The sequence below is a fragment of the Lonchura striata genome, chromosome 6 (genome assembly GCF_046129695.1).
Source record: "Lonchura striata isolate bLonStr1 chromosome 6, bLonStr1.mat, whole genome shotgun sequence".
NCBI lineage: Eukaryota > Metazoa > Chordata > Aves > Passeriformes > Estrildidae > Lonchura > Lonchura striata.
In genome coordinates, this window is record NC_134608.1 from 40,876,470 (window position 1) to 40,895,556 (window position 19,087).

A 19,087-nucleotide genomic window follows, 5' to 3' on the forward strand; every position below is an offset into this window, starting at 1 on the left:
GTTTGCTCATTGTTTAATCCTTGATGTCTCTTCTACCTAGTTTTGTAACTGTAGATAAGTGTTACAGACACTTGTCCACATCAAATGAACAAAGTTCAGGAATGCATGGCACTCGCACCACTGCAAACACTGTCATCTTGCATGATACATGCACTTTCCGACCCAGATGGAGGACTATACTTGGTACTAAATCTCTGTCTTCTTATCCTTTTAAAAAAATCTGTAGTCCTCAAGTGTTGCCATAAAGGTCCACATGCCAGACAGTTCTGGTGCCCCTGCCAAAACCCAGTACTTGTAGAAGACTTTGTCTTGGCTACTCCCAGTATTTCACAAACATGAATTCCACTTTGAATGCCTGTTAAACAAAATGTATCATTCCTAGGGGAAATGTGAGGGCAGAAAGTTCAACTAAGTCCCTACTGGGGACAGCAACTGCGAGCAAAAAAAGTATCTCAGATTGCTATCTATCTTTAAATCCCAATTATGCATCTGCATATTATTCATCCAATTCTCTTTATTTCTTTAAAATGTTTAGATTCCAGACATCCTTAAGACTTTTACCATTGCAGAGTTAACCATTGAAATTGACATTTCAAGACCACCATTTTTGAAAAACAATGTAGGACCAAAGACACCAAAATAATGTTTTCACATAGAAGGCTATCTATTTAAGGTGTGTAAAATGCTATCCCCCTCTGGCAACTTCAGTGGAAATCTGAAGATTTACAGAAGCAATGGCCTGGCTCCAAAGTATTCCTACAAAAAATAATTAAAGCCAAACAATTAGCAATTAAAAAAACAACCCAAAGAGTACTGCTGCAGGCTGCAGTGAGCCCTCCCTTTCTGAGTCTACTGACACCAAACCAAGCCCTGCCATACTCTGATTCTGTTCAGTGTGTGGGTTCCCAGTATTCCTATATATTGATTCTGTTACTTCTACTCATCAAGCCAGCACCTGCAGCAAAACAGATATATGTTTATACATGCATCTGCGTGAGCAGGCACGTGTACATGTTCCCTCCAGATGTGGTTACATAAAACCACCAAAAGAATGGATTTGGCCTGCTCTTAGTGACAGCAGTAACACCTTATTTGTTTAATACTAAAATATGTGCTGTTCTGCTTTTGTCATTGAGTCACGCAAATGTCATTATCAGCCTTATCATGTGAATGCTGCTCACTTCCATGACTTTGCTCCCCCAATCAGTGTTATTTCCATAGCCATAATACAGCACAGGAGGACTAGAAACAAGTGATGCCAGTGGAAGTACCTCTTCTAGTGGCAGAAAGCCTTGTAGGATGACATGGGCTAAACAGGTCAGAAAATGCTTCTCTGCTGAAGGCCTAACACAGAATTCCTACCATTTCAATGGGAAGTCCACAACTTCTTCCAATTCAAAAAGGTTAAAAAAGAATCTGCAATGAATAGGAATTATTTTCTTTAAATAATCATATTCATAATAGAAGAAGAAACTAACTTTCAGGAATCTGGCTTAAATAACAACCAAGCATGTTTCATTCCACACTCACACCATCACTCTGTGGTCACACTTCTGCCCTGTAAGTTTCAAGATAAATATCTATAGTTCAAATCCCACTTTACAGGAAAAAAGTACAAGAAACCAGTTAGAAATACTACTTCTTTTTTCTTTCTTTCTTCTTAGTCATTCATACTGTCTCATACCAAATGAGCCATTTTCATGACTTGTTCACCTCTAGGCATATGAAGGAAGTTTAATTCTTATAATCAATTCACTCTTTGCTTCAGCAACTACTGAAAGTGCCAGTGGTAGCACTTAATGCATAAATTGATGATTGGATTGATTCTATCACTTAATTTTCTATTGACCACTGAACAGGAAGTTACCTCCTTAAAACTTATTATTTCTATTTGAATAATCTGTTACAACTGTGGACTGAAAAATAAAATTAAAATGGATGACTGAGCAATGATTGCTTAACTCCCTGCCCTGTGGAGATTTCCCAAAATCCAAAATGCCAAGTAAAAATCTAAACTGTCTACCTAGAGGACAGCAGCTTTGCTGAAAAGCAATGTTCTTTAATCGTTAGGTTCTTCAGTTAATTCTTCAGTACTGCACTAAGTGCTGTATGTAAAATATATACTATGCAAAAGTCAGGAAAAAAAAAAGACACAAGGTCTTAGGTAGCATCCCAAGGCAGCTGATTATACATACATTTTAGAATGCAACATTGTCTTGGCCTAGATGCCTAAAAACTCACCTAAAAATTGTTCCATTAAGACTCCTATAAAGTAGCCCATCTAGGCACAAGAAGTCAGGTAGCACTGCATTAATTCAGCCATAGTGTCCAAACCAAACAGAGTTCAGAGCAAAAACAACCAACATATCCATCTCAGCATCCATTGATACACAAGAATCAAGAATGCAGTATTATGGGAGGTGATATCCAGGATTTCCAAGTCAAATTCCTCACCACTGTACCGGACCCAACACTGATGTTCTTTCCTGGATATATCCAACTTCCTTCTAAAATAAATTTGAACTTGTTTCTCATTTGAAACCATTCCAGAATATCGTCAGTCTGTTTGTTAGAGCTCTTCCTTCAATTTCCAGCAAAGTCTAACAATTATCTCTTTTACACACGTTTGTTTTGCTTTATTCTAATCTTGAGTTCATATAATTATTTTCCTTCCTTACATAACAGTGTAATTGTCACTTCTGCGTCTTTCTGTTAAGCCTCTCTATTCCTCTTAACATCCATGTGGGTCCTTTTCTGCATCTGTTCCATCCATCTGTTTGAACCCATTTATCTGAATGTGGGTGATAGTTGGGCTCCACATAAGGTCTTACTAATGCCATACACTTTGACAGCAATATTTTCTGTACATAGAGGAAATACATCCCTTAACACTTCCTAGGACACCATCTTCTTTTATTATTATTTTCTCAGCCATGTCACATGCTATCATTCTGCTGCTTGTTACACCAACTACCAACCTGTCACTGAAGTGACAGAATAAATCGTGAGCAGTTTCTCTTTGCATCACTAAATCTCATCTAATTCTATTAATCTCAATTTTGATTCATCATGTCAGCACATGGATATTCCAATCCTCCTATCAATACAGTCCACCAGTTGTGTGTCGTAAGATTTTATCATTGTTGTATTTTTTCACTAGTGTCACTAAGGAGAGAATTCCAATAGTCCTCAAAACCTCCACTTTGCTGCCTTCTTTCCATCAGTATAGTCTCTTTCCACATATTATCTGTCAGTTCATTCCAAAGTCACCTTACAATACAATTAATCCAATTTTTTTGTTTTACATGATTTCCTCACATGGTACAGTATCAAAGTTCCTCACAATGAAACATAGGTAGTCTGGCAGTCTTGTTTTGCTAAAACTGCTGCATCTCATCTCACCTTTAATTTCTCTGTGATCTTATTTTGCCCTTCAAAAATTGTCCTACAGCTAAGTGCACCATGGCTGCCCGATGAGATCATCTCTATTACTAACCTTGTCCTTCCCTTTGGGTACCCTCAACTATTTGACCCCCTTTATGTGTAGCTTCCACTACTAATAGTACAGTGTTTGCAGATAGATTATAAATTTTTGGCAAGGGAATATACTGTATTTATTGTACTAAAGCACAAATGCAGTGCTAATGCATTGCCACTGAAATAAAAAAGCAGAATCTAGGAAAACCTACTATTGTAAAACTAGAAAAGCAATGGTTAGAATGGGAACAGAGTAGGCCATACACTAACAAGTTTAGAACACCTTACAATACATTAATCATATTTCTCTTGCCTGCATCTTTTCTGCTTTCTTTTGTTCTGGACTTGCTGATTTTGCATCTCAAGCCATCTTCACTAGCTTCACTCTGAAAGTCCAAACCATGAGAGTTTATAACGCTGGCACTGACGGCACTTATCCCTTTTCTGTGACTACTCAACAATTTCTTTCATAAGCAAAACAACACAGTGATTGCAGTGATTCCTCCATTTGAACAATATCTTCCCTTGAAAAAACCCATACATTTAATTTCTTTGTTTTCTTTCTTCTGAGAACCATCTATGTATACTTTAAGAATTGTATTTCAGGTGATATTCATTGGCTAAATCTGACATGCTTTCTGACTCAAAAATGTTTGTAGAGCTCCTCACATACCTCTTGCAGAAACTAAGCAATAGAAAAAACTCCTTTTTATGTTGTTGTCTGACCTCAAGAGTGTAATTTTCTCTGCACTTTATTTATTAGTTAAAAAATAAATTAGTCTTCTAAATCTCAGGATTACTATTAGCAAGGAAAATAACCTCACAAGAATATTTCTATTCCCAAGAGAAGTTTAAGTATATTCAGCCCCAAGTTCAGCTGTGGATGTATGAGACCACTGTCTTTCAAAATCTGCTTCCAAAGTAAGGAGTAAAACAAAAATACACAAACAAAATTTACTAAATCCACTTAGACTGATTTATTATTTGTGATTCCTTTGATACATAGAGTAACTTATCCCCAGTTAATTAACAAGTTACTTTAAAATATCAGAAGGTTTAACAAACACTGACTTCGCACTATTGGCATAAATTAAATTAACGCGTAGTGTTAATTGCCTCCTTTTTCTTCCCTCCCCGCTTTGTCTCGAGAGAAAATACCCCTTTATCAGGTAAACTACCAAATCCTGTTTGCTTCTTGGGTTTGTCCCGTAACTTCAACGAACTTCAGCACCTCCATGCACGGCCATTCTTACACTTCACATTTAAAAAACTCAAAACGAAAAAACCCCAGCCTGCAGATGAAAGCATCCGATCCCTTCCTGCCGCGTGCCAGCCGTTGCTGTCCGCGCAAAGCACCCGTGTGCCCTGGGCTGGGTGCGGAGCTCCGCGCGAGTGGAAGCCGAGCCCGCCCCGCAGTGCCCGGCGGCCGGAGCCTCTCCGGGCCCCGAGCGGCCGCCGGTGCGGCGGGGCTGCGGCAGCCCCGGAGCCAGCGCGGCCGAGCCGCCCGCCTGCTGCAAGCGAAGCCAATCCCTCTGGGGAGGAGGCGGCTCCGGCCGAGCCCCGCCGGCCCGGGCTGCTGCCCCACGGCCCGGCCCGGGCGCGGAGCCGCCGGCACCGAGGGGCGCCGGGAGGCCTCGGCGCCGGGCCGCGCCTCGGCTCCGCCAATACCGGGGCCGGGCAGGCCTGGCCGGGCACCCCAGCACCCCCGGCTCCGGGACAAAGCCGCCACTGACCTGCCCGAGGCCGCTGCTCAGGGCGCGGGGACAGCGCCGGCGCTCGCAGAGACACCCGGCCGGGCGCGGGCCGGCCCAGCGCGGCGGCGGGGCGCGGGCGGGCCGGGCCGGAGCTGCCGCCCGACGCGGCGGCCGCGGCCCCGCCGCCGCAGAGCGGGCGGGCGCCGTCACGGCCGCTGCCGGCGAATCGCGGCCGCTGCCGGCGGCTCCCGGCATGCCGCGGCGCCTACAGCTCCCGCCGGCCCCCGCGCCCGCCGCCTTAACCCTCTGCGGCGCCGAGCCGCCGCCGCCGGCCCGCCCGGCCCCCGAGCCGCTGCCCGCGGCTCCTTCCCGGGACCCCGGCCCGGCGCCCCCGAGCCCCCCCGGAGGAGCCGCGCCGCCCCGGCTCGCCGGCGGAGCTCGCTGCGAGCGGCCCGGCCCGGCCCGGCGGCGGGCCGCGGGCATTGTGCGGCGTTTGTGTGCTCCGCAGTGATTGCTGTCTGCTCCCAGCCACAGCTGTTTGTTACTGGCATCAGCTGCCCGCTCCCTGCGAAATAGTAAAAAGCAGGTGAAATACCTTCATCTAGCTGGTGGGGCTTTAAAAAAAATTCCTTATTTATGTTTGAGGAGGCAAATTGTAATAAGCAAATTAACTCCAAAATAGCTTTACAACCCCCAGAAAACTTCGTGACAAAGTTCCTAGGAAATGCCAGGCTATTCTGCAGTGAAACTAATGTAAAAGTCAGTCACATACTCGTGTTCTGCCCTCCTTCCCATACACTCTTTATACAGGTGCTCAGTATACGTGTGACTAACACATACAGTACTTTTACATCTCCTCTCTTAAAATAAGTAGCAAACAATGCGCATGCAACTACCCTGCAGGGAATTAAAAAAGATCCCGGAGAGTCAGACTCAGTTTCTGAAGTCAGTGAGGGACAGGGGCAGATAGCAGAAGTCCAGGCAAAAGCAGCACCTCAGAGTAAAACCCTTGAGTCTCACCCAGCCCCCCTCCACAGCTTGGCATCGCACCCCGAAACAGCCCCTGCACACATGCAGACCTCATCCTCTACTCTTCTATTTTATTTACAATTTTTTTTAATGAAAGCATCATGCAGCAAATAAAAGTCAAATAGCTCCAATTTGTAATGCTACAGACTGTAACATGCTCAGACGTGTAACTGCCTGACAGACTACACAGAAATCTAGCTTAGGCTCCAACCTCTGAAACAAATGCAAATATCCAGAAACGTTCTCCTATTTCTCCAATATTAAATTACAAGTAAAACAAACTTATTGCCAGATTTTTCATACAAATACATCTTTTAAAAAATTAAATCACTACAAACTTATTATTTATTTCAAACTATAACCAGAGAGGAAAGAAACACATATACGTTTTCCTTTTTAGAAAAGAAAAAAGTAAACTTATCTATGAGAAAAGCCCACACATAGCTCCTTTTTTTTTAAAGTTCATTTTTTAATACCCTGCCCCTGAAATCAGCCTACAAGCCCATTGATTTATCTAGAGAAAACACAATTGGAAAACCTTTTTATGTTACACAGTTTTTGGAAACTTACAGGAGGTTTTTAAAAATAATTCACAGTCACACTAATCCAAACAGCACAAATACAATTACTTAGAATTTATTCTTTACTGTGGTAAATTTTACTTTGGTATATTTTTCAGAATTTCCTGGGAAAACACAGTCAGTCCCCATCTAGCTTAGCGCACCTACACTGTTACCTCTTTCTCTATATTTTGATTCACAAATCAACCATTAATATTTTATAAGTGTTTACATATACATAATAAAGTAAGAAGAACAAGAATACCATGAGAAAAATGCTCAAAACCAAACTGAAGGTGTAAATGACCTCCTGCCATGTTCCAGACGTACCTACAAAATCCCTGCTTGCTGGTACAGGATTATACATTCCATTATAAGATCAGTCTTTTTATATTTTGTACTATTTTAACACCCTAAATTTATAGATTTTTAAAATTGGCATGTTAAAAGGGCTTTATTTAAGAATTTCAATGAAAATTGTGTTATGTTTTGTCATATTACCATAATCCTTCTTTTTAAATCACTTAGAATTTTAGTATAACCTAATTAAGTAATTTTAAGTAAGTCTTAACCCAAATACATAGATCTAATAAAAATGTATTTTGCAAACAGGGAAAATAGACTTCTGAAATGGATTCCTCAGGTATGAACAAAGATGCTGAAACATTTTCTCCCCACAAACTTTGAGATCTGAACTATTTCACGGCAATTATATTTAAAATCAAAATACTTATAAGAAAACAAATTTCACCAAATATCTAGCATAATGTTTCATTCCAATTGTATTTATTTATTCCTTTTATATTTAAAAGAAATCCTTCTATTTTTCTTGAGAAGAGAGAATAGGGGAAGAAAAATACTTAAAATCCTAGCTACCTATCTGCACGTACTATTTATTTCAAAACTCTTCTAACAGCAGTTTATACTTTATTTTAGATAATGTATATTATTTTGCCTGTAAAAATATTATTATTTAGATTTATGCCTTTTCAAAGGCTATAGAACAACATTTTAGATTTTAGAGTCTTCTAATCATCTTTAATCTCTCACTTTTTTCAATGCTACAAACATCCTATTTGGTAAATGGAATTTATATTTTTCTCTTGTTCTAATTATCAGAGTTGAATCAACAATTCAAACCAGGAAGAACAAGTGACGTACCATAACACAATAGCAACTCCAACACTTTAACACAGCTCCTCTATGTATTGGTGTACAAAAAGCTTACACAAAGTATAAAATATCTCAAAAATACAGACTCTTTCCTGATCAGAAAATTTTACTATTCACTAATTGACCTCAAGCAACTGCATTTTTCTCAAAAACCATCCTACCTAGAGCTTTATGCCATTTACTGACTCTTGCTTACCAGCATGCTTTAAAACCAAGTCTCGGCCCTTCAGCTTAATCAGACCAGACTACTTTTAATTGCTGCCACATCAAATATATTTATCAACACAATAAAACCACATGCAATTAGAAAGAACTATTTTTTCTAGCCCTGTCTTTGACCAACCAGAGATTGTAGCATCTACTTTCAATTTATTAGCTGTTCTAATATGAAGCAAACTGAAACACACAGCACAGTTCACAAATACATTGATCTTTCTATAATATCCTATCATTTGCATCTTTTAATGGGAAAATCCTGTATACCACTGTCAGCACTGCTGTTCTCCTGCAACCGATCGGACATCAGAAAGACTTGGCATTAACTTCCTTCCCTCACAATACTTTGCCTCCTCACCTCTCTCAAAATAAAACAAAACTATCTATGTTTGTCTGAAATGTCAATAAACACCAAAATCTAAAGGGCCAAAAGGTCAGGTATTATTTAATCTGAACAGAGAAGTTATTTTTTGTCTCTCTCTCAAGCCATCAGTAAGAGCAGGTTACCTGAGAAGAAATGCCCATGTCCCTTGGACGTCTGTCCTTCTGTCCCAGAACAGGGGCTGTGCCACACTGTAACGTAAGAAAGAATAGATTAAAATTGTTGTATGCCCAGGCATATTTTTGCTCATTCAAATTATCTGACCCTCAAAAAGCTTTATATCTTTTCGTCTGAAAAGCATTTTAAAAACTCTTATTACATTCGAGTCTGAGTCCTCAAAATTTGTTTTGATAAGTCAGGTACACATGTCAAAAATTAGCTCCATACATTGTCAGTTGAAGTACCAGATTCCCCAGGCCTGTTTTTCGGTTCTTAGATGCCTCTATATCACTGCATCCTCAGTCTCATTAGCAATATTTAATCTGCAAGTGGCATGATCTTATATTTAAATATATATATATATTTTTTTTTTTTTTTTACATACACTGAAAATTTTTTAAAAGCCATTTACATGAGGGACAAAATCCTGAAGTATTTCTTCCCACAGCAATTTTTCCCTCCTCTGCTTTAGAAGTTGAATACCTTCCCAGATAAATATGGTATTTGCTTTACCCATTTTTCTGTGATTTCTATTATTTTGTACTTACTTCTGATGCTGCAGAATTTACATAGGCCTGTAGTTTTGAAACTTATATCTCCTCTCTCCACCTGTGAGGTTGATACCAGCTAAAATCACTGTCTATACATCATCCTAGCCCTACCACTTTTCCCTTTAAACTTTTCCAAACACATGTGAGAGGGAAAAAAATGTTTAAGATAATGAATACAAATTCAGTGTGCTAAATTAAAAAAAAACAAAAACATCTTTCTTCAGTTTGTCATTTAAAAAGCATTATCAACATAAATCATGGTCAGAAAGCCTCAACACTGTAGGGCGTAGTATTCATGACTAAACTTCCTTAAAAAAAATCTGTCATTTCATACCCTTTTTCTTCCATGTATTTACCTTCCTCATACTGCTTAGATCTATAGCAGACTGTTGCCACACATGTATTTTTACACACAATTTCCTAGACACTGACAAATGTGAAAAAAGGAAGAATTTTGCACAAAGTTAATTTATCTAAACCACTTATTTCCTCCATTCTCTCTTTTTGTCCATGGCATCCAATGTTTTTTTTTACCCTGTTGTTTTGTTTGGTATTTCCCCACTTTCCTGTACATTTGTCTGCTTCTGACCCTACTAGACTGGGCAGGAAGAACTGAATGTCTGTCTCTCCGCATTGCTGCACTGTTATTTTTTGGTTTTTTTATCAATTAAATTCATCTGACCATCATTTTCATATATTTTTAAAGATACTTTTTCTTTTTCTTCTCTAGAAACTTTTTCATTACAGTCACCAATACATTTGTAAAGCAAAGTCAATTCTGTCCTGCTCCAGCACATGCTTCTGTCATAATCTTATGGGTACATGACTTACAAGTCTGTGATGCAATGCCTACAAAAGGAAAATGTGTAAGAAAAAGAGGGTAATGTATAGAAATGTCCCTAAATATTATAAAGAAAAAAATTGACATTTTAAATTGGTTCTGACTTTTTAAAGAGATACCATCATGAGGAAACACCTATCTTGGGGGAAATGTTCATCTACATCACTAGTAACACTTTTTTCACACTAATAAAAGTTAAGGAAATTTTAAAATTCAAATTCAGTTAAGCATCAGCACTTTAGGATTTCTGCATTTCACTCAGCCTGGGAAAGGGAGAGTTGCCTGTTGGTTTCACTTTTATTCTCAGCTAGTTTCACTTTCACACACTGGCAGAATCTTCTATGTTTTTGGTTCAGCAATGTTTAAGACAACATTTACATCTTTAAACAATCCTCATTATACTTTTAGTATGGACAATTTGTGTCCATCTACTTCCCAGGACACTAAGAAAAAGTAATTTGTGAGCCTAAATATAATGGGTGGCATACTTCTAAAGCAGTAGCTTTCACTTACAACTCCTGTTGGGTTATAGTCTGCTCTTTCTTTCCCTGAAATCAATAGGAAATGTGCCATTCACTTCAGTGATAGCAGGATCAGACCACTGGGTCTGTAATCTGCAACAAAAGAATGCCATATGCAGACCAATATATAACATGCAATGTTTGCCTCTAATTATTTTCCTGTGCAAACTCTTGGGAAGAAAATAGTCCCTGCATTTACCTTTCTGTATGCTTTTCAATTAGCAATGAATACTCTTCTTGACATAGGCCATATGAAATTAGAGGATATGTGTTCACTTTGGTTTGTATGGGGAAGGAAACACTGCGTCTCCCTGCTACCAACTGCGGTAACTCTTTCTCTTCCTCGTGCCAAGTGCAATCCATTAAAAAAAAACCACTCCAGCCCAGATTGAACCTTTATTGTCTTGCACCTGGACCTTGTCTAAGTAAAGTTTCCAAAGCATACACTTTTGTAACCCTCATTTTTTCAGGATAAACCACAATGCTCTAAACAACTAAACAGTCAACGGCAGCACAAGAACAGGCTTGCATTTGTATTTTCCAAACCTGTATATTGCCTTTTATATTACCTCACACACATGGAGGCAAGCACATAAACATACAATGGAACCTTCCTCTAGCTACCAAAGCACTGCAGTTTCTGCCTTTGTAGACATAAGGGCTTCTGAGACACTGAGACTTAATGGAAGGACCTAGGGGTTTATAGGAGCCTTGCAAAAATTGCTTTTCAACTTCCTTCATAGAAATATTGTCCCAGAAGCACACATAGACATTGTCACTAGCTGCTTACAGAAATTATTGTCATGTTTACATGCCAAAAGTCAAATACCGAAAGCTCACATATGCAACTCCTGTGAGAATACTTATATCACAGTTTTATTTACATTACTGTTTATTTCACCATATGAAATGTGAATAAAAACATGGAATTTCATTGTGATTATGTACCCATCTACTTCACATTCACACACTTTTCTATTTGACTTATATTGTCACATTACACGTCTAGACACGAGCAGCTTCCACAGCACAATGTAGAACACGTTCCTGCTTTCTCTTTTCCTGGATATTACTACACGGAAGAGGAGTAACTGCTCTGTCAAAGAATTTATCTTTGCCTTCCTTCTCAACCACAACATTTCCTCTGCTTTCCCCAGAAGTCATCCTTTTTGTTTCTAAGGCAAGTTTAACGTGATACTTACACTAAACTTTAAGTGTACAAACATATCCCATGTTCAGTGGGGTTATCCACTCATTTAGGTAAACAACACTTTAAGGTGCCTCGGTGCCATACAAAAACAGACCACCATGACCCGGGTCACAGAAAACCTAGTTTGATGGAAAGCACCATCACAGCACTGACTTTCACATATTCTTAACATGCTACATTTGCGTCCCAGGGTATCCATCCATATTCCTCCTAAGTGCCAAAATTCACTCCCTCCTATCTAAGACTTGTTTGTCCCTAATTTCCTAACGTCCAACCACACTGTTGATAGACTGTTTCGGTGAGAGTTAGCTATTACACAGATTTTACATCAGGCTTTCACCCACAGCTGCATCTGCCCCAGTAATAATGTTCTGGAAGAAAGACTTTGCTACTGCTAGCTTTCCTTGTATTAGCTTTTCAGGCAACAACACTGAGTTGTATCAATTTCTTTAATATAGATGAAACTTAAGTGAGCACTCATATATCAGTAAATAGCTATCAATTAATACTGGTGGAATCAAACAATTAGAGGAAATACAATGGCCTGTTTCAAAATGGTTCCTTTACAGGATGTGCTTCATAACTTAGCCTTGTTCTTAAATGCTGTTCTTGGTGCACTCATAGAAATTATTTCCTTCTGGAGCATTCTGGCCTGTATTTTACCTGAATTTTATATAAATATTTGCTGTACATTTTTGTGTTTCTAAAACTAGAAAAAACAGATAATTTTAGCACGGTGATTGCCATTTATCTTTTGCCTTCCAATAATAAAGATATTAAGGTCTCACAGAAAGTATTTCAATGAACTCTTTGAAATACTGTGAGAGTGGTAGAGAGGCCAAAGACAGTTACACGGGAAAGAAGATGGAAAGAGGGTTGGTGTTACTTCAAAGATACTTAATGTTATACTAATTCCTGAAATGCAAAGAAGGGAACTCTTCATGAGGTGCCTGACCTAGCCATACCAGCAGTTTTGAAGGGATCTGCAGTCTTTCCTTGGGGTTCCTAATGGTTTGCAGCCCTCTTCTGACAGGTTCTGCTGCAGTACAAGAGGTTATCACAAGGACAGTCTGCTCCTCTCTCCTTTTTCCTTCTGGAAACAAGGAGCAGAGCAACTATTAACAAATACTTGCTTGTGTAGTTGTCTTGGAAGGCACCAGGCATAACACCTGGTGCTATTTAATAGTCACATTATTCATAATCTTTGCAAGTGGAGAATAAGTGTCATGACAGGTATGTTAAACAGAGGAACAGAGATGTGAACAGGTCAAACAGTGTCTGTGACAGATGAGCTAGGATCACTGACTTTTTGCCTCTCTTTCACTCTAGTTCAGACTCAAATACACCAGACCTTAGCTGTCTTTACCTTTTCCTGATCTTTAAGCAGTACCCTGATCCTAACTCAATGGGGCATTCACACAGGAGAGACCAAGATGAGCACAGTATCCCCATCTCAGGGGATGAAGATCCATTCAGAGAACCCCAGTAGTGTTGGAACCCCTCCTCTGGCTTGTGATAGAACACCATCTTCCTGTTTGCACAACAGGCTTATCTCAGAGATACAGTGACTATTACAACACATGGATTATAAATGCTATTTGGCCCTGTTTTAAACAACCAAGGTAACACAACCTCATAGATTTCCAATAGTCTTTTGCAAGTTCTAAGTAAAGACTGTCTGATCAAGGATCTAAAACAATAGACACACAGCATAGGGGGAAAATAAATACTTTCATTCTTTCCTTAAATTAAAGTAAATATACCAACATCAAAACCTCTTCTATGTCCCATATCCCTTACCAAGAATAATTTTGTTTGTAGAATAACATGAGAGAAGGAAGCTGTAACTCAGGTTATCACAGAGACTTTGCACTGTTCTGGAATTACGCAGACCCTCTGCCACTATCAGCAGACCTTCTCTGAATCTAGGTTAAACAAACCTGCTTTCTGACACTTTCAAAACCGTGCTGTTGGGGAATGCATCACTCAATGGGAACTTTGCCTCTGCTAAACAATTGTTCTCAAACCATAGGTTGCCAAAGGACAATGATAGAGTTTTTAACACTCTATCCACAAACAAAACAAAGTTTGTCCGGAGTATCTCAGTTTTGACAGCTGGAGACTGAGAAGCTCCTGCAAGTATCTAGAGTAGCCACTGATCTCCTAATTACCTTGGCTTGCTTTCAGTGAGTCCAGTCTCCCTGAAAAAGTTATTTTTCAGGCAGCAATTACAAAAATCTATCATCAAAAAAGGGAAGAATTCAAGACAGTGACAGGGAGAGAGGTGAATCAAAAGGAAATTGCAGATTCAGAAAGTTCAATAAGCACTGTACTAAAGGACATAATGACATTGCATACATTAGATTGCAAAATAAGGAAGTGCATATGCTGCCTGCTAACAGGAAAAGGAATTGCACCACAGTTTACCTCCCTATGAGATTAAAAAAAAAGATACGTAAAACTTTCCCTGATGATTGGCTGACTGGTAGCAGATTCATCAGACTTGATCAATTAACAGCACATCATTTAGCAACTACCTTTTTGCCATATATTCAGTATCCTACAATTAAAAAGTAGGGCATGATCCTCACAGTCTGAAAGCATTTGTCCTTCCGAATGAGATATTAGGGGATGAATGGGAAGAAATTACACACGACGCATTTTAGCTGGAGGAAATGCTTAGCGTGTGTAAAAATCCTGTGGATTTCACCTGCCTCAAAATGTATTATGAACTTGGTACCTTTTGGGTTGTATGCAGACAGCTGATGAGCTTGCTTGATTTCTCTACCATTCTGAAGAGCTTCAACTGTAAAAATAACTTCTTGCCAAACAGTCCTTATGTTTTCTTGTTCTTAGACCAGCTTTGTACACTCCCAAGTCCTTTCCCAACTGTTTCTGGGAAAAGCTAGTGTGTGATTTCTTGCACAGCAAACATTAAATAATTTATTTTACTTCATATACTACATGTTCATACATATATTCTACATAGAAATATATTTCTACATCTTAGTTGACATTCCAGGACACCTAGGCAAATAGCGTTCAAGTCAGTTAATATTAAACTTGTAAAAGATAAAAGACCCCTTATTTCTCCCACCCTCTTAATACCTAGTGTAAAAAATAATACCCTCTGGACAACAAAAGTTTGGCTAGAAATTTGTAGCATAATGAAGATCAGAAACCATCTACTAAAAGGAGACTAACAGAACATCCATTTTTATCCTCAGGAAGACCATCCAAAACCGTACTGTCTAGTCCTCAAGAATGCATCTTCATGGGTTTTAAATCAAGCTATGTCCAGCTAATCTTGGATATATGGTACATCCCTTTCCTGGGAACCAAGTCAAGTCATTCTCAAGTATCAAAATACACTCATTAGCACTAAACAAGTGGCTTTTCAACAGTGCAGTTATGAGCATGATGTAACAATTTAAATGGGATTAAACAAAATTCAGTTGACTTCCATAAAAAGGAAATGCAGTGCTCTGGTTTCAGAAATATCACAGGTATGACTTCAATCTTTTCCTATTTAAAAAAAATTGAAGTGCTGTATAAAAATTGCATCAATGATCCTACAGATTTTTATAAAAAATTAAGCCCTGTCAGTCTCTTCCATGGACATTTCTTACTGTCCTATATGATTTTGCAGCACCTCAATATTAATGGTGTTTTACAGTATTTGTCTAAATACTGTAGGACTTCTGGTCACAGCTAATAGTAAAATATTCTTCTGTGCCTACCCAACCATAATTAAAATAATCAGAAATGAGAAACAGGGAGAGAAGAAGAAAAATTTGGCCTGATAGTTATCCACATGATAATAGATTACAGACCTATGTGTAAACAGTGGCTGTGGGCCCAACTACATATTCCTGATCAAAGCAGGATGAAGTGGACACTTCACATAGGTTAAGGTCAGGTATTTCTGCTCAAGTTTTCTGTCTGCCAGAGTATAAACTCAAGAAAAAGAGAAGGTTGGACAGATTAATTCAAACTTCACTCAGTTGAACTTCTCAAATAAACTAAGTGTGGAAAGAACACTTTTAATTGGCACAACCTAGCTGAGACATTTTCCTCCTTTTGAACCTTCAGAGCTTGTATGCCATGCAGTTGAAGAATATGACCCATACTTCACTACTGTTGCACATCTTTGTGTGACCAGTGAACTCTGAAATTTCAGAAAATGTAGACAGGAAAACTCCTGAATTTTAATTCAATTTGGAAAATGAGACACATGTGAAACTCCCACAAATGGTAAGTGATTCTGTCAGCATCCACTTGATTTTTACCAGTTGTTAGTTTAAGGCAGCCATTTAATGCCTTCTCGCTTCATGTTACCTCTCACCTTATATGCATACGGAATAAATACACCAGCAGCTAGGTGTGTTATACAGAGTCTGTTCTATATACAATATTTTCTTTGGTAAAAAAAAATTAATTCCTCTCTATTCTTAAAGTTTCAATTTCTTTTAAGCAAGCAGTTAAAATAATCACTATGTCCAAGCCATAAATCACACAAAAATTCTGATAAATACAACCAAATTGAAACCAACTGCACTGTGCACTAGAATGTAGCCAAATAGTTTTTACTAAAACAAGTCTGACCCTAAATTTCTAGAAGACTTGGGTATCACAGACATGGAATGGTCCCCATCCAAGAGTTGGGCTGCTCTGAGTGTGGGCAGGCTTGTATTCCAGCTGCAAAGCTGAGCCTGTACCCCCAGCTCAGCCACATCTCAACTCTGGACTACATTTCAGGATGAAGTTAGGCTGCAGTACAACAAGTCACTGCCATCACAAGAGCCCGATGATCACTGACAAGCTCTTGGCTGGATTTATACACATCACATGGTCTGTATAATTTCACATCTTCACACTTACGTTTCTATATGAATTGAAACTTCATATTTTCAATTAAGCAATTTACAAAGAAGTTTGGTGCTAACCCACTTAAATCCAGATATCCTCATATTCTGACTACTTTCCTTTTTGTTCCAATTAGATGCCCTTGTGCACATAGTACCATCTCATCTTAAATCTCTATGACATGAAACAGATTTCCTGCATTATTATAGCAGAACAGTGGTGAACATGACTTGAATGGTTGCTTTAAATCTAAAAAGCATGGGGCCTGATTGTTTAAATAGCATTCTATATGATAAGTATAATGACCATTAAAACTAAGATTTAATAACTAAAATCCCAATTTGCAACTCTGATAAATATTGAGGCAAATTAACAGGATTTTTTTGAGTGAATTAAATTTAATGAATGGTAGATTTTAGGTTAACAAATTCATGATAGTAGCAGCACGTCATTATTACCCCAAGAATTTGTCCTACAGAAGCAGAGGATTTGATATGAGTTAGGAAATTACAGAAACACAGAATAGTTTGAGTTGGAAGGGACCTTAAAGATCAGCTAATTCCAAACCCCCTGCCATGGCAGATGAAATTGCACGGATCTGAGTTCTATTTTTGCCCTCCACTGAATTAACCAGGGAGAAAAAGGGAAAAAGTTAAAGTTAATTAAAGCTGTATTAATTAATTCTCATCCTGACAGGGTGGATTTTTAGAGACCAGAGACCAAGCAATTGGGTCTTCTTATTTGAAATACCTTAACAATGAAAACTCTGGCAAAAATATTAGTCTTAGTAAATAGAATAGAAATCTAGATAACTATACCATAATAAAAGTATTCCGTTTGGAACCTCTAATATAGATATTCCTATGGTTATAAAATTACAGACAGAAATCAGGAAACTGCATTCCAAATTCTGCTTTGCCTATTCTTATTCTATTATCAGCTGGAGTTTTGAATGTAGGACTTTGTCTTATATTTATGGTATCCTAAAGAAAAAAAGTATTATAAAATAAGAGTTTACTGGAATAATAATTTATAGTTGAAACTTCATCATTGGAAATTTTTAAATTAATGAATTACGTTGAATCATCTTTCATATATGCCTTATTGCATTGTGAAATACAGAAATATTTGAAAACTTTTTGGGGGACTTCAACTGGTTATATTTTCACTCTTTCAGCAACTTTGACATAATTTCTGGAGAGCAAAAAGATGACATAATTAATGTAATAATGAACGACAGGAGAACAAAACATTTCCAAAAAGTAATAAAGGTATTTACATTTGTGATTTTTTTCTAGAGAATTTACTATTCACCTCTAAAATTGTTCTTTTAAAAATAAAGAATGAAGCATATTATTAACACAACGGTTCTGTTTTCCATTTTTTGCTTACATTATGACTTACAGAGCTTTCTTTCTAATTAATGAAATAGTTAATAACATAATCATGTTTAAGTTTGTTAATAAATGTTTTTAAAGCCCATGATTTCATTGAAGCATATACAATTTGCAAACTCAAATTTAAGGTGGTATCTCAGTGGAAACTGTAGTCAAAGAAGTTGAACTTTGCTCCTGACATTTATGTGCTGCCACTACACTGAGGCAACTCTGAGCTTCCTCCCACATCAGATCATGCTGTACCTACCTTCCGTTTAGTTGGTAAAATCTACCTTATTGTACTGATTATAGCACTAACATGGCCAGAAACAAATGCCCATTGATTTAAATTTTGTATGGAAATAATTATTTTTCTTTGAAAAAATCACTTTTCTGGTGCTTCTCTCTCCATTGATCAGATATATATAGTTATTCTTCTCCAAGGTAAACAATGAGTTTTACTTAGTACATGAAAACATAATTTTTAATGTAGTTTCAATTAAATTTAAGGAGCTTTTCAGACCTTTGAAATGTTAAGTTCTGTGGTAGAACTCTCACCATGAATTTTAATGTTTTTATTTGAATTTTAATACAGTGCCAAAGCAAAAAAGGTGTTTTCCCTCTTAAAAAAATTGCAGCATACATTTAGAAATATTTTTATACAAATATGGGAGGGTGGGGGGTCGTTTGTTTTTGTTCTTTTAACTCTTTCCCTGCAAAGACTTTAAAACATCATAAAGTTACTTGTGCAAAATTGCTGTATATTTCCTTCTGTCAGTAATTTCTCTTTATGTCAAAACAAAATAAATATTTATTCTTTATTATCAATTTCAAAAACAACAGGGATATTGTGTTTATTATTCTGAAAACCATAAATGGAAAAAACTTCAAGAATATTAAGTAGAAACTGAACAGAGAGCTTCCAGATACACAATCAATATGAGACTTCTAACATACAATAATTATTACAAGTGGTATCATTTGGATAAAACTTCATGTAGGATATTTATCTAGCTCATTTTTCTATTAAAA

At 38.0% G+C, this 19,087-nt stretch overlaps 1 protein-coding gene across 5 annotated transcripts in view; it reads right to left on the reverse strand.

Annotated features, from left to right (window-relative positions):
• LOC110472033 (uncharacterized) overlaps nt 1-19,087 on the reverse strand; it is a 60,602-nt gene that overhangs the window by 4,546 nt on the left and 36,969 nt on the right. For 2 of the 5 annotated variants that reach the window (XM_077784223.1, XM_077784222.1), the window contains exon 4: nt 8,657-8,722. The gene's annotated coding sequence lies outside the window, so the exon portion shown is untranslated. Of the gene's footprint in view, nt 1-1,271; nt 4,938-5,210; nt 5,303-8,656; nt 8,723-19,087 lie in introns of those variants that run through there. The other 3 variants (XR_013340180.1, XR_013340181.1, XR_002465683.2) reach the window with 3 other exon arrangements.